This window comes from Quercus robur, chromosome 12 (assembly GCF_932294415.1).
Source record: "Quercus robur chromosome 12, dhQueRobu3.1, whole genome shotgun sequence".
NCBI classification, from domain to species: domain Eukaryota; kingdom Viridiplantae; phylum Streptophyta; class Magnoliopsida; order Fagales; family Fagaceae; genus Quercus; species Quercus robur.
In genome coordinates, this window is record NC_065545.1 from 18,872,541 (window position 1) to 18,888,908 (window position 16,368).

General features: G+C 36.1%; 2 protein-coding genes across 9 annotated transcripts in view; both read right to left on the bottom strand.

The window, feature by feature from the left end:
- The window catches only part of LOC126708728 (putative disease resistance protein At4g10780), a 56,082-nt gene extending 53,049 nt beyond the window's left edge, over window positions 1-3,033 (bottom strand). The window contains exon 1 of the mRNA XM_050408618.1: window positions 2,682-3,033. The gene's annotated coding sequence lies outside the window, so the exon portion shown is untranslated. The remainder of the gene's footprint in view (window positions 1-2,681) is intronic.
- Window positions 1-16,368, bottom strand: part of LOC126708726 (putative disease resistance protein At4g10780) — a 109,922-nt gene that overhangs the window by 30,907 nt on the left and 62,647 nt on the right. The window lies entirely within an intron of this gene.

The window sequence follows — 16,368 nt, forward strand, 5'->3', positions numbered from 1 at the left end:
TCTACATGAAGAACTCTGAGTCCATGCAAGTGCACAAAAAATGAATCCGGAATGATGTTTACATATCCTCGTAGAAGCAAGGTCGAAAGCTTAGGACATTTTGGTGACACATTAGGAAATTTTGAGTAATAGTTGAACATCAAAGAAACCTTTTCAACATCATTTCCCCATTCTTCTTCATTTGGAACATATTCTGATACCAGGAACTTAGCACCTGCAATCTGGATGGCCATGTCTCTTATTAGATCATGCATCTTCACAAAACGCCTTTTTTCAAAAATGCCTTTGATTTCAACATATTTAGACCCACCTTCTAATAAGCAGGCATTTTCAAGCTTATTCAACAAAGTATGCCCCTGATCCAACTCTTCTTGCCTACTCTTCATGCTTTCTATTACTTTCTCATCAATCAAATGCTCTATCAACTTGTCTCTGCTAATCCTGTAGTCTTCAGGATATAGCGCACAACACAAGAGACAACGTTGAAGTTTCTCATCTTTTAGGCGTTCATAACTGAATCGAAGCCTCTCAAATATTTCATCATCTACATGTGCCGACCCTTTTGTTGATGTCCTCAACTCATTCAATGTGTTCCTCCACTTTGAAACATCAACTACATTTTTTAAACTTCCTGCTATTGTGATGATTGCAAGAGGCAAACGAGCACATTGTTTGACAACGCCTTCCACAACATCTTCTGGAATATTTGAAACATCACAGCCCACTGTTTTCAAGAACAAATCACGCGACTCTTTTATCGAAAGAAGCTCCACTTTAATAGTTTTACAATTCATTCCATCACAAACTTTAGCATCTCGAGTTGTCAATACCAATTTGCACCCATTCTCTGAAGTAGGCTCTGGGATCCCTATATTCTCCAGTGGAAATGCATTCCACAAATCATCTAGAATTAGCACACACTTCTTCATTTCTTTCAATGCTGCATACAGCTTGCCTGCCCTTGTTGTTTCATCCTCAGACTTTAAAGGATTTGGATGCAACATGCTGGCAATGTCATTTTGTAGTTTGATAACATCGAATGCCTTTGATACAGTAACCCAAATTACATGATTGAACTTGTCTTTCTCTTTTAACAGGCGATTATTGATTTGTTTCATGATAGTCGTTTTACCAACCCCTCCCATACCATAAACACCAATCATTCCACAATCTTCATCTAACAAGTGTTTCCAAATATTTCCCATTGTTATTTTAGCTGTACTCTCTCCCACTAATGCCCCAGTTGGCAATTCATCTCCATAGCTTACAGGTGGATCAATTACTAAACTTTCACCGAAACCACAACTTTGATCAATTAATTCTGCCACTTCTTGTATCTTCTTACAAGAAAATTTTCCTACATGCATACGTGAGAAATACTTCCCTCTTTCAGCCTCTTGTTCAATGTTTTGTATATCCGCATTAATCGTTTCTACCTTTTGGAGCCAAAATTTAACTTCTCTTTTTAGTTTCTTTCTTGGAAGAAGTTCTGCCCTTATTTTTAATTCAATGTCCGACTTTTTGCATTCTAAATCGTCTCGTTTTCTCTTGAGATTTTTCATATGTTCATCAACGCTTCTGTGATACTTGTAATATTCACTAATCGGAGCCAATATCGTTTTTCCAAGATCAAGAATTGCGCCTAACATCTCCATTAGCAAGTCCCTGTTTATTGTCAATATGTATACATATGGACAACAAACATTTTGTCCATGTATACAATGAGACAAGGAAAGAAAGCATTTTAGTTCCCCAATTTTGATTTGTTAAAAATAAATAGCCTAAGTGTTGATAGGGTACATAAAGAGTCATACAAGTAGTATTTATTGTATTTCACTTTTATTTTAAAACATAAAATCTACAACGCAAAATAGAAAGGGAAAGATGAAGAATGAAAGAAACAAAATAATAGAAATCAAAGATATATCTAAACAGATCCAAGGATTGTTGATCATTACTCCCATACCACTTCACTACCCCTCTCTCCTGGCCCTTAAGCCCATTGCGTATGGTATGGGAGAGTTGTTATTGAAAAATTTCAAACTTCACATATTGATATGCATTTGTAGCCACTATAAGTTATTGAAAAATCTTAAATTAGTGTGGCCAGAAAGTGGGAGGAGTTCCTATCTCATTGCTCAAATTGAAATCTCCTAAATCAAATTCACAGGAGATATAAATTTAGGAGCCAAAATGTATGTAAAAAAGTGTTATAAGTTTTGTCTTTCCACTCCTTCCTTCCCCATTTCCTCTGTCTTCTGTCTATATTATCTTTAAAAAAAAAGAAAAAAAAGAAAAAAAAAAAGGACCAGAACACTTTATAACTTGATATTACTTCTTGTTTTAGGAAGAACTGACTTTTCAATATGTTAAGAATAAATTGTCATACATTTTAATAACAATTTATTGTTACATCATTTAAAAAAATTGTTATTCATTAATTAAAAAAATGAGATTTTGAATAATCAAACACACATATATATTAAATTTGTTAGTGAACCCTTCATAATTTTTATATATGCATTTCAATATCAGGACAAGAAGTCCTGGTTAGCATTTAAAAATAAATAAATAAATAAAAACTCATCCCAATTTATATGCACGAGCAATATCAGTGGGATGAGTTCTAGAAGACAAACTATTGGGAAATCAAATGAGACTAGAAAGAAGCAGCAGTATACCTGGACTATAGAAATGCCAATAAAATTGGCTTCAGTACCAATATTTCTTCAAAGATTCTGATTACAGTGGAAAAATAAGCCTTGAAGTAACCTCAAAAAGATAACCAAGATCAGCAAATTTCCTATCTAAATGCAATCTTTTTTCCCCTTTTTGTTTTGTAAAGAGAGAAGTTAGATTCAGAGTTGAAGACTCAATAAGTGAAGCTAAAGGTATTCAATGGGAAACTTGTTTTCCTGATGACTGAAGCAAATGGGAAATTGGCAAGTAAGTCAAGAGAAACTTCGTAGAACATGCTAAGAAAACACTAGCGAACTTTCAACTTTCGATTTCTTTTTCTTCCTTTCACTTTAAATTCTATCAGTAGATCATTATCTATACTACTATTTAAGAGGCTTTCCCTGTTTGGATTCCACATTTTTCATGCCTAGATACCCTCATCATACCCACTTACAAGTTTTCAACTACCGGGTATAGATATGTAAATTAAAACTCCTACATTTTAAAACCACAAACTCACATATGCTTTGCAGTTTCTATCTCATTTTCTCTCTCTCATTTTTCTTTAGATTGAAGACATTTAGTTTAGCTCTACATACTCCTTTCTTTTTCTTTAGATTAAAGACATTTACTGTCAGAGGCTTCAACAAATTTTCAAGTTTTATTTTTTGCAAGTTTCTCTTTATTTTCTTTTCTTTTGTTTATGATTGACTTTCTTTAAGTTCTACTTTTTTTTTTCCTTATATGTATCACGTTAACTCTTTTTTTTTTTTTCTTCTTCTTTTATTTAAATGTAATTTTGAAATAAATTGTTCCTTCATATACTCTACCATTGTACTTCTTAATGAATTGTCATTTCATGTTGTAGGTATTGTGATCCAAAGACAGGGCTGCCTTATGCTACAAAAGAAGCATTCAAATTCATTTGTAAACAATTAAAAAGTGTAGCTTCCCTTACCTCCTTTAATAGCCTTTGTTTACATTTTATTTAAAAAATTTGAATTGAAATCAAAATAGTTTCATATAGATGATCAATTACTATTTCCTTCTCCTTCCTCACTTCACTTCTTTTTTTTTTTTTCCTTCTTCATATATATATATATATATATATATATATATTTTTTTTTTTTTTTTTTTTTACCATCATTGTATATGTTTTTGGCATTAAATTTTTTTATTTAGGTATGTAGCAACCTTGAGTTCTACATTTTTTTTTTTTTTAATGTATCACATTAACTATCCTTTTTTTTTTCTTTTTTTTTAAATGTAATTTTGAAATGTTGGTGGTGACTGAATGTATATGTTTTTGGCGTTAAATTTTTTTATTTAGGTATGTAGCAAACTTGAGTTCTACTTTTATACATATATATATATATATATATATGTATCACGTTAACTCTCTCTTTTTTTTTCTTTTCTTTTTTTTTAAATTTAATTTTGAAATGTTGGTGGTGACTAAAAACAAAAAAAAAGCCACGTTGTATTAAAAAAAAAAAAAAATCCTACGTTTTGTAAAAAAAAAAAACTCTGACCGACCCTTTTTCTTTTCAAATTCAAAAAAAAAAAAACCCTTAACACGTTTGAATTCCACTCCCACATTTTACTCCTAACAAATTGTTTGAATTCCACTCTCCCATGTTTTACTCCTAATAAACTGCTTTACTATCAAATTTAAAAATTTTAACTTCTCTTTAACTTCTTTTGCTTATCCAGTTTTTATTTTATTTTATTTAAGTTTCATGTTATATCCTCCTTCCTTTTCATCTTCTTCTTCTTCTGGATATATCCAAAAAAAAAAAAAAAAACCGAATAGAATATTACTGCACTGGAATAACAAAAGACTTCATTACTTGACTTCCAAGATTATTCGGATAAGTATATAAGAAAATATTCTTATTTTACTTATCATGTTTTTTAGTTTTCCATTTCTTACATTCAATTGATGCTTTAAAATATTGTATCTGTTTTTGCTCTCAACGTGTCTTCTCTTGAGTTCCATTCATTATTATCCAATTTTTAATGCCTCGGGTTGCAACCATTGTCATACAGAATATATGGTGAGTAGGGTTTCTTTTTTTATTTATGTTGTAATAAATTTATTTTAGAATTTTTTTGAACAAAAATTTAAATGGATTTAATCTCAATTGCAAGCTAGGCAAGACCACGTGTGGTGCTGTTAGCAAACTGTGGAACCCAATATGCAGAGCATTCCTCAAAATCCCATTAATTCTTTGATTTCATAAGAAAATCAATGGAACTCAATGGATGGTTGTGCCACTTGATCATTCCTTTGCTTGCACAATTTATTTGGTTTTATTTCGGATTGAACATTTGCATCTTTGGCCTCTATTCTACAACACCATTTTGTGCTTTGTGTGGAGCCCAGGTCTTACCATTTTTTTTCTTGCAGATGTTATGTACATGTGCAAAGAACATGAGGATATTAGCAAGATGGGAGAACAATTGACTGCCTTGGCTTTTGATATAAGAGAGATGTATTTTTTTTTTAAGTAAATATTATGTATTGTAAGTAGCTGACTTTTTTTTACCATTTATTCGTTTTATTGAGAAACTACCTTTTGATTGTGGACTTAGTAGAGGGCACAAACAAATTTTTGAAATCATTTTGTTTACATTTTACTACCTGAATGGCATATACCATTTTGTTTGATTATTTTCTTTCTTTCATTTTAGAATTTTTTTCATTTTTTATGTTGCTTTATATTCTTCATTTTTTATTTTTTATATTATTCCCTTTTTATTTTTTTATTTTTTGTCATTTGATAGTGCAAGTTAGCTAAGAGTGATATAGATAATTCTAAGTATATTTTAGTAACCATTAAATTTGATTATCCAAACATTTTAGTAGGGAGATTGTGAAAAAGAAAAATATAAGGCGGATCAAAATTTTAGTAACAAATAAATTTTATGAAGCTTTAAAAAAAAATTCCAAACAAAATGACTACAAACATATCAAAAGGAAAAACATTTTAGGTGGGTTTGTGGGAGACATGTAACGACAGTATAGGAAACCCACACATAATGTAGGAGAGAGGTTTCATGAGAATCTCTCATAAAATAATTTTCCTCTTTTCTTATTTATTCATTACATATAACCTTACAAAATTTATTAGCAAAAAACTAGCGCGTGCTCAAAGGCTCTTCTATTTTTTGGGTAAGGGTTAATTTAGAGCATTTATTATAATTTGGGATTATCACATTTTCCAATCACAAAAAAAACCTAGGGGTGTGATGAATGTCATGTGTGGAAAAATCATTTTCCAATCACAATAATTTTTCATCACAAAAAAATCTAGGGGTGTGATTGGAAAATTATTTCTCCATACATGACACTCATCACACCCGTAGGTTTTTTTTGTGATTGGAAAATGTAGTAATCCCAAATTATAATAAATACTCTAAATTAACCCTTACCCAAAAAATAGAAGAGCCTCTGAGCACGCGCGTGAGCGCGTGCTCAGAGGCTAGTTGGGGGTTAATGCTTTTGATTTGTTTGTTTGACTTTCGGCTCTCTTTTCTTATAAAAAATTAAATAAATAAATAACTTTCCGTTCTCTTTTTCTTTCTGTCAACTTCGACTTTATTGACTGTCGTGTCCAAAAGTTTAAGGGCTGTGGGGCAGGTTTTCGATTCTAAAAAATAAAATAAAAATTCAGCACATATGGAATGGGAATTGCAAGCATTGTTGTTGAACATCTGTTAAGAAAGCATTACAATACACATGAAAGAAAGTTCATCGACTGAGTTTAGTATCAGGAACAGAGTGTTCCAGTTTGGAAAGCAAAAATAAATAGTTTGGTATCCTAATCCTAAAAAATCTCTTTGGATTGAGGGTGTGTTCCATCACCAACCATTACAGGGCCGGCTCAAGGCCTAGGCAAGTTAGGCCTAGGCCTAAGGCCCCACCAAAAAACAAATTTTTCCTTGAAAAAAATGTCCCATTTTTCATAGTTAAAAGGTCCAAATTTTTATAAAATTATATATATTTTTTAAAGGTTGTACATTTTTTTTTATTAGTGATGTACAAATTTTACTATTAGCTCACAAATTGTCATGTTATTAATCACAAAAAATGTGATATAAACATTTATTAGTTAAATGGATGAAGTTCATTAATGAGAGACAATATCATATTATATTTTGAACATTTTATTGTGCTTTTAATTAGCGTATTTTTCTTTTTCATTTCTATTAAAACTCTCAAAGTATGAGACCAACAGAACTTTAACTCAATTGAAACCCTAAAATATTTCAAAAAGATGTTGCAAATGTGTTAAATCATCAATTATAGATTAATTTCCCCTAATAGTTTGAGACTTTGATTTTTGTAAACTAATATCCTACAAAACCATACACCAAATAATATCTACCTCTCTCTCTCTCTCTTTTTTTTTTTTTGAAAATGGACTTGATCTGTTACTCATTCAAATATAAGGAATCATAGTACAATGCCTCACTAGCTGGTGGGGGAGTATCCTCCAACCAGACTATATCTTCAGTTACATTTTTCGCATGTCTAGCTAATACATGTGCCACCGAATTTGCACCTCGCTTAACATGACTAAAACAAACCCATCTAATCCCGTTGGCCAACCATTGAATGTCCTATATAATATGCCCAAGCCGAGACAGATCAGCTCCAGATGATGAAAGTGAAGACATTACAGCAGCATTATCCCCTTCCACAATCAAGTCTGCCAGCGTCAATGGCGAACTTCATCGCTCTTCGACAAGCTGAGATTTCTGCCTCTTCACTGCCTCCAACCGGTGGACCTTTTGCAGTCATTGCTGCCATTACTTCCCCCTTGCAATTCCGGATTATAACACCAACCCCAGACACATTCAGATCCGAGAATATGGCCGCGTCAAAATTCAGCTTGAAAACAGGGTCCGATGGCGGTTTCCATCTGTTTACACAAATATCCGTTCGAGCTGGAATATCCAATTGTTCCTGGGATCGTTGGAATTCATTCAAGTAATCGCATGCTCTCTTGTTCAGCCACCTCGGGTCCACAATCTTCTTCCCATGCACAACTGCATTCCTTTGGTTCCATATTAACCAAGCTTGCATAATGAACAATTCGAACTCCGGACTGGTCAAGCGGTTTAGCATTTCAATAAACAATTGCAACACGTCTTGTTGGCCATGATGGCTTTTTTGCAATCTCCCACAACTCCCTGCCCAAACGTCCTTTGCCACGCCACAAGTCCACAATGCATGCACCCCTGTTTCGGACTCCCTAGAGCAGAGCATGCACACATCCTCATGAATTATTTTCCTTTTCACTAGGTTTGCTCGGGTAGGGAGAGTGTTTAGGCATGCCCTCCAGTCGAATACCTTAACCTTGTTGGGCACTCTGAGCTTCCATAGTTTGGACCAAACTTGCACTCCAAAAGGACCTGTGGATGTCTCAGCCATCTCTTCATTCTTTTTCAATTTTCTCGCAGCATGGTAGCCCGATCGGACTGAATAAACTCCCTTTTTTGTATGAAGCCATGTTATTGCATCCGAGGCTTGTCTGTGGCTCAGTGGTATCCTCAGAATAGCATCGGCATCTTCTTTGTGGAATTTTGCAACAATTAAGTCGTTCTTCCACTCTTTCAGGTCTTGATTAATTAGCTCAGATACGTACCAGTCCTGCATCTCTTCCTCCGGTGGATGAATCACCCCATTTGTTGGATGATTCGGAATCCACTTATCTGTTAATACCTTCACATTTGATCCATCCCCAATCCTCCAATAACAACCGGATTTCAGAATTGGTATTGCTGCCAATATACTCTTCCATACGTATGAACAGTTTGGCACTTCCTTTGCTTCTAAAACGTGACACCGTGGGAAATATTTAGGTTTGAAGCACTGGTACAGTAATGAGTCTTGTTTCTGTATTAGCCTCCACCCCTGTTTTGCTAGCATGGATATATTGAATGTTCTTAAATCCCTAAACCCCAAACCTCCCTCCTTTTTGGCCTCAGTTAGTTTACTCCAACTTGTCCAGTGGATCTTCCTCTCCTCTCCTTCCTGCCCCCACCAAAACCTTGCACACATTGCATCAAGTTCATCACACAGCTTTTTGGGCAATTGAAATACCCCCATGGTATATGTGGGGATCGATTGTGCAACTGCCTTAATCAACACCTCTTTCCCGGCTTTTGATAACAACTTACCCTTCCACCCTTGGAGCTTCTTCCACACCCTATCTTTAAGGTAAGCGAAAGAGTTATATTTTGCTCGGCCTACCAATGTGGGTAGTCCCAAATAGGTCTCAAACCGGTCCACCTCCTTCACTCCCAAAGTATTTATGATCCGGTTTCTTTGCTCTACATGTGTGTTCCTGTTGAAGTACACTGAAGATTTCTCCAAGTTTATGCATTGTCCTGAGGCTCCCACATACACTTGCAAGATTTCAGTGATCACCTGCACCTCCTGCTGCTTTGCTTGAAAAAAAAATTAAAGAATCATCTGCAAACAAAAGATTGGTAATCCTTGGGGCTCTCCGACAAATAGAGACTCCTTGTATAAGCCCCTCAGCCTCTGATTTCTGCAACAAAGATGTGAAACCTTCTGTACACAATAAAAACAGGTAAGGTGAGAGAGGATCTCCTTGACGGAGTCCCCTGGATGGTGCAATAGTGCCATAAGGTTTCCCATTTATCAAGACTGAATAAGCTGGGGTGGTGACACAACACATAACTCTATCCACCCATATTTCAGGAAAGCCCATTCTAACCATAATACCACGGAGGAAATTCCACTCCACACGATCATAGGCTTTACTAACATCCAGTTTAAGAGCAAGAGACCCATTTTTTCCTTTTTTCCTACCATGCATGGTATGTAATGTTTCATATGCTAATAGCACATTATCAGTAATCAGACGACCCGGGACAAAAGCACTCTGTGTTGGGGAGATTATTTGTGGGAGAATTTGCTTCAATCTATTGGCTAGGACCTTAGATATGATTTTATAAATTACATTACATAAACTAATAGGACGAAAATCAGAAATTTTGTCGGGTGATTTTATTTTGGGGATAAGCACAATATGAGTGTAATTTATTTCAGGCACCATATAACCGGAGTTTAAAAAATCTAACACTGCATTAGTAACCGAGTCACCTACAACATGCCAAAACTTTTGGTAAAAAAGAGCATTCATACCATCGGGTCCTGGAGCCTTCGTCGGTCCCATTTGGAATAATGCTATTTTGACCCCTTTAGCACTGAAAGCACCGGATAACATATGTTGCATTTCAGGAGTAATCTTTGGATCAATGGTGTTGAGACAATCCTCCATTCTTTCACATGCCCCTGCCTTAAACAAATCCTCAAAATAACCCACAGCCACACCTGCAATCTCCTCCACTTCCTCCACCCAAATGTCTTCTGCATTTTTTAATCTTTGTATATGGTTCCTCCTTCTTCGATGGGATGCTTTTGAGTGGAAGAACTTTGTGTTTTTATCCCCGTGTTTGAGCCAAGAAATTCTCGACCTTTGTGCCCAGTAAATCTCTTGCTTTCTAAGAAGAGCATCAAGGTTTCTACTAGTCATCAAATATTCAGCTCTAATCTCTTCAGTAAGGTCCGTTGAGTTCAGTTGTTCAATCTGCTTCTGTAGTCTCTTTATCTCTTTTTCCTCAGGTTGTACTTTTGATGAACCCCAAGCCTGTAGGTCTAAAGCACATGCAGCAACTTTTTGCTTCACCACTCCAAGCCCTGTAGCTTCGGCCCCACTTCTTTCCCATGCATCTTTAATTACCTCCTCACAGTCATCAAATAAGAGCCATGCTTCCTCAAATTTAAAGCTCTTTTGGCCTTTGTACCATGATTTCCTGGAACTTTGTACAGACAATACAATCGGCAAGTGGTTAGAGGCGTGACTAGATAGATGTGTCACTGTGGATAATGGAAATTTGGTTCTCCAATCAGCCGTCGCCGTAGCTCTGTCCAATCTCAGTCTAGTATTTGCTTCGCCTGGCCGCTTATTATTCCATGTAAATTTGTAGCCCTTAAAGCCCAAGTCTTCAAGTTGGCAATGATCCAGAGGCTCCCGGAATGCATCCATTTGGCTATGTTGTGGCGGTCTCTTGCTCAATTTCTCAGTGGACTGCAAGATGGCGTTAAAATCGCCTATACATACCCACGGACCATCAACCAACGTCCTGAGATGTCGAAGAAGTGCCCAAGACTTGACCTTTTGCCCAGCTTCCGGCCAACCATAGAACCCAGTAAGAAACCACACCAAACCGTCCTCCTCCACAACCTTGGCCAATATGTGATTTGTTGTATAGTTGATAACATCTAGCTGGACATCACCCTTCCAAAGTAAGGCTAGGCCACCCCCTGCATTTGGATACTTCACAATAAAACGATTAGTAAACGGTAAGTCCCCACAAAATTCATCAAACCCTTCTTTATTAAGTCTTGTTTCCATTAAAAAACAAACCCTGGGAGCTTGATCCCTCACAAGATTGCGAAGGCTGCGAACTGTCCAAAGGTTCCCAAGCCCTTGGTAGTTCCAACTTAATATTTTCATTGCTCCCGACAAGGGTGATCATCCACCCTCGCCGATATCTTGTCTGAGTATCTGTTGTGAACTTCCATCTTACCCCTCTTCCCACCATGTGCTTCAATACTCATATCACCCTCTTTGTCTCTTATTTCCATGGCTGTCCTTTTCCTTAGCACAGATTGAATTTCTCCACTATCTTTTTCCTTAGGCCCACGATCCACATGTTTCATTCTAACCCACGTAGATTTGGGCTTTGGTACATCCGGCCCATCCTGCATGTAACTGTCCATTTGGTTGTTCTGCATTGGCTCCACGGTGCTGGCCATATTCTCCTTCGCCGATACATTAATCCCAGCTGTCCCTTGCCCATCAATGCTTTCCTTATAAGCATTCGTTGCTACCATCAAATTCGGATCCATGCACTTCAATGCATTAACTCCAGCTGTCCCATGCACGTCATTGCTTTCCTTACCGTTATCACCATTTATCTCCATTACTCCAATCATTTCCTTTCTTGATTCCAGCTCCGCATTAATCACGGAATGTTGTAACGGAAGATTTGTTACACCTCCTGATTCTCGCGGTTCACTATGATTCTGTCTCTCTGCCAAGCTAGGGTTTCCTTCAAACACTTCCTTCGCCGTCGCCACACCGGACTTACTGTGTTGCCTGAGTTCATGGGCATCGTCCCCTGTTTTCTCTTTCGCTGATCCTGCCTTTTGTGTTTGCTCTATATGGCGTTTCCCTGGTGATTGGTTGCGACCTCCCGTAGCTTTTAGCCATTCCCCATACTGGTATTCAACCTCAACACCACTCTTGGCTAGCTGAAAATGACTCTCACAGTGGCGGAGATCATGTCCCAATAGGCCACAATGGTGACAAAACATAGGCAGCCGCTCATATTTAAATGTGACCCATGTCCATTTCCCATCGGAACCAGCTAGGAAGCCACCACGTCGGAGTGGTTTTGAAACTGGTAGCGCTACCTTCACTCTCATAAAATAACTGGGGTCGTCCTGCTTCCTCCTCTTTTCCACTTCCACAACTTCTCCCAATCGGCCCCCCACTTCCGTAGCCACACGAGCAGATACCATATCAAAAGGAGCCCCCCATATCTGGATCCAAAGAGAAGCCTAGTTCAATTGCACATTCTCTGCTGTCATGCCTTTTTTCCAACGAGTGAGCATGAGCAATTGATTATCAAAGGACCATGGCCCACCCTTCCAAATTCTTTCTAAGTCAAACTCTGTGTTGAATTTAAATTGAAATAGGTTTGCACCCACCTCAATAATCTGCACTTTTTCCTCCAATCCCCAAGCTCTCCGTAATGTATTTTTTGCAGCCCTTTTGTTAAAAGGTTTGCAAGTAAGAAATTTGCCAATCAAACTTAAATTGCAACTCTCAATCTCCGATCTCCGACCTTCATCTGAGATATTTATTGTTTCTTCTTCCTCAGCCGTCAGCTTCATGTTCTCCAAACAGTTGATCACATCATCCGCCATTGCACTCAGCTACTTGACACACTTAGAATAAGGGTAATAATGTTAATGAGAACAATAATAGGATCAATACCCTTAGGACTAGCTAAGGGAGGAAGGAGCTCGTAAAGTACGAGAGAGAAGAGCTCCTACAGAGAGGAGAGAGTATTAACATATAAAATTAAAAATTAGATTATAACTTTATTTAACTATGCATCGTCTTATATCCAAAATAAAGTATCTTTTTCAAAAATTCAACTGTGATATTCAATTTTCTACATGAAATTAACATTAGTCTAGTTGGTATTATTTATGTATTTAATGTATCAAATTAATCTTAATTTGATTAGTATTAAATAATTTTGTTTAATTAATATTTACATATTAAAAGCCCCGCATAAATTTTTCGCCTTAGGCCCCAAATTATGTTGGGCCGCCCCTGCCAACCAAAAACTCACAAAACACACCCTCTGCCTCTAACAAGCTCCACCAGTCCATTTTGACTCGTTCTCGAACCTATACCACCAGTAAAACTTCTTTGATCCCTTTAGCCAAAAAAGTCCTCTAGCCAAAGTTTTTATGAAAAATTATTTTTGACATTAATAATCGTTTTGATTGCAAGTTATAAAGGAGCTTCTTGAGTTTGGGAAGTATTCTCTTGTAAAGATACATTTTTAACTTTTCAAATTAACCGTTTGTTTTGGCCAAGTATGTTTGCCAGAACTTCAAGCCCATATGGAGGAGGGGAGGCTGCAGATTTTGAGGATGTCAAGGTGAATGCTTTAATAGAGCATTCAACTATGGAGGAGGGAGGCTACAGATTTTGTAATTGCCTTATAAGATTATAGTGTTTCTTAAAATGTTGATGGTGAATGCTTTGCGTACTATGATTGAATAATCAAAATAAAATCTATGTGTTAGTACTCTGGGTCTTCTCTGAAATGAGGAAGAAACACTGGATAATTTGTTTATGTGTGTGTGTGTGTGTTTAGGGGGGGTGGGGGATGGGTTGAAGTTAAACAAGTGTAACTCTAACCAATGTTACATTCAAGGTGATCAAAGTTCAATAATTATGTTATTAATTAATTATTTAAATTTAAGTTTTTATAATTTAAAATAATTTATAAAATATGAGTTTATGGATCGCATGGTAAATAATATTGGAATTGACATGAAATTGACATGCATGTTAAGCATCTATAAAACGTGTGATTCAACGGTAGGATTTTTAAAATTTGAATTCAATAACAAGTTATTGACTAATGTAACATTGCTTAGAGTTACATCATATGTAACTTGAACCCAACTCATATATATATATATATATATATATATATATATATATATATGAGTTTAAGTTACATCTAGTATAATTTCTTCATTCTCAAAAAAAAAAAAAAAAGTATAACTTCTTATACCTTTTATGGACCATTGATTTATATTTGATTTAAGGGTGAAAAAACACTCATAGTTATCTTGTTATTGTTCTCTAAAAATTTGTAATTAAGGCATTAAATCTTCTTATTAAAAAAAAACCAACAACAACTTCATCCTCTCTCCTCTCTCACATATTCTTCGTGTCCTATGTACTTTCAGCCTCAATGATGGAGTAGGAACCACTATAGATTTAGGTATGGTTTTGACCCAATTCGTCCAACCCACTTGGAAATTAGGGACAAGTTCAGGAAAAAGTAAGTTTTTTTTTTATTTTTTATTTTTTATTTTAATGTTGGGACTATTTAATTGCTTCCCTCGTTTGCTACCACCTGTGAAGTTGTTCTTTCATGGGGCCATGCCTTCCATGTTGCACCACCAGTGACAAAGTGCGGCAAGAATTTCTATTGATTTGTATCTGAAAATGTCATCCTATCCTGTTTTACCATCCTAAAAAGCTACTTTATCAATTATACCATACCATTTTATAATACTTTCAACATTTCAACTTTTATTTTATAATACTACACACTAAAATAATAAAAATTATACAATAAAATAATAAACAAATTATCCATCTCTCCTTTCTCTCATCTCCATCCCTACCTTTCTGAGTCTCTGTCCCTCTCTCAACAACCAAATAGCCCAATCATCACCACACCACCACCACCATACCCACCACGCCACCATTGCCCACTGCCTACCAAAATCTCACTGGAACCAAAACCCAAATTAAGGAAAAAAAAAAAAAAAACCACCAGATCATTGCCACATCCAACCCATCTAAACCCAAAAGATAAAAATCAATCCATGCCTCACTGCAAAACACACACAAAACCCATCATTTGCAGGGATCTTGGGCAACCCATCATTGCAAAACACACCGCCAACATCTTTGCAAAACCCATCACTACAAAACCCATCGCTACAAATCTGAATATACAGATCACAAATTCAAAATTTTACCCATACCGTTTTCACTCTCAGTCTCCCTCTCTCATCTCTCTTCATTTGTGGCTTGGTGCTTCTCCACCTCCCCTCCGATTCGATCTACTATTAACGCTCACACTTACCCACGAGTTTAATCAGCTAAGGTATGCTTTTTCTCTTCACTAATCTAAGTTGATTTCACTCTTTGACGTGTTCCGAAATCCCTCTCCTTTTTTTTTTTTTTTTTTTTTTTTTTTTTTTTTTTGTTTTGTCTCTTCGTTTTCTGTTGTATGGCTTTTACTGTTTTGATATTGTGTGGCTAAACCACTAGACCCATGGCGCCACCATCATCGGTGAAACCACTAGACCCACGGCGCCACCAGATCCACGCCACCGCTAGACCCATGATGAACCCACGACCCACGCCAGAATAGCCCATCGTGAGAGAGAGATGTGATGAGAGAAAGAGAGAGAGAGAGAGAGGCCGTTATGGAGAGAGAAAGGAGATAAGAAACAGAGAAGAGAAAATAAAGAGAGAGAGAGTGAGTCAGATATGTGAATAAAATAATATTTTTTGTTTTACAATTGAGCTACAGTGTATTGTAGCACAATTGTAAATTTTTTTTGCAATAGTCTACATTTACAAGTTCGGATGCAGTGGGGTTTTTGGGCTTTTATGCTAAATTGAACCAACATATGGCATATACCATTCCCAATGTGAATGCTCTTATAGATATAAGCCTTTCGTTCCATTTCAGTTCTTATAAAATAATTATTATAACAAATATATATATATATATATATTACCCTTATTTCCTATATATAATTGTAGCTTCTATACGAAATTTGTGAGGTCCCTTTGTGTCCTCTACTCTACTCTTACCCAAACTGTTTGATGCTCTATCTTCGGTCTCAAAAAAAAAAAAAAAAAAAAAAAACATGATTTATAGTTTGGGTATTTCCAGCGCATAGACAACAAATGCTATAGAGGTTGAAGGACATTTTTGTCATCTTCGTAGATGCATGCACTTGACCTTGAATCACAATTTTGAAATTTGATTTTAGAAGGCAAACTACTGGGAAATCGAATGAGATTAGAAAGAAGTGGCAGTATCCTGGATTGTAGAAATAGCAATATAATTGGCTTGAGTACCCGATATTTCTTCAAAGATACTGATTATAATGGAAAAATAAGCCTTAAAGTAACACCAAGAAGATAACAAAGATCATCGAATCTCCAATCTAAATGCAAATTTTTTTTTCTTTCTTTCTTAGATTCAGAGTAGAAGACTCAATGAGTGAAGTCAAAGAAA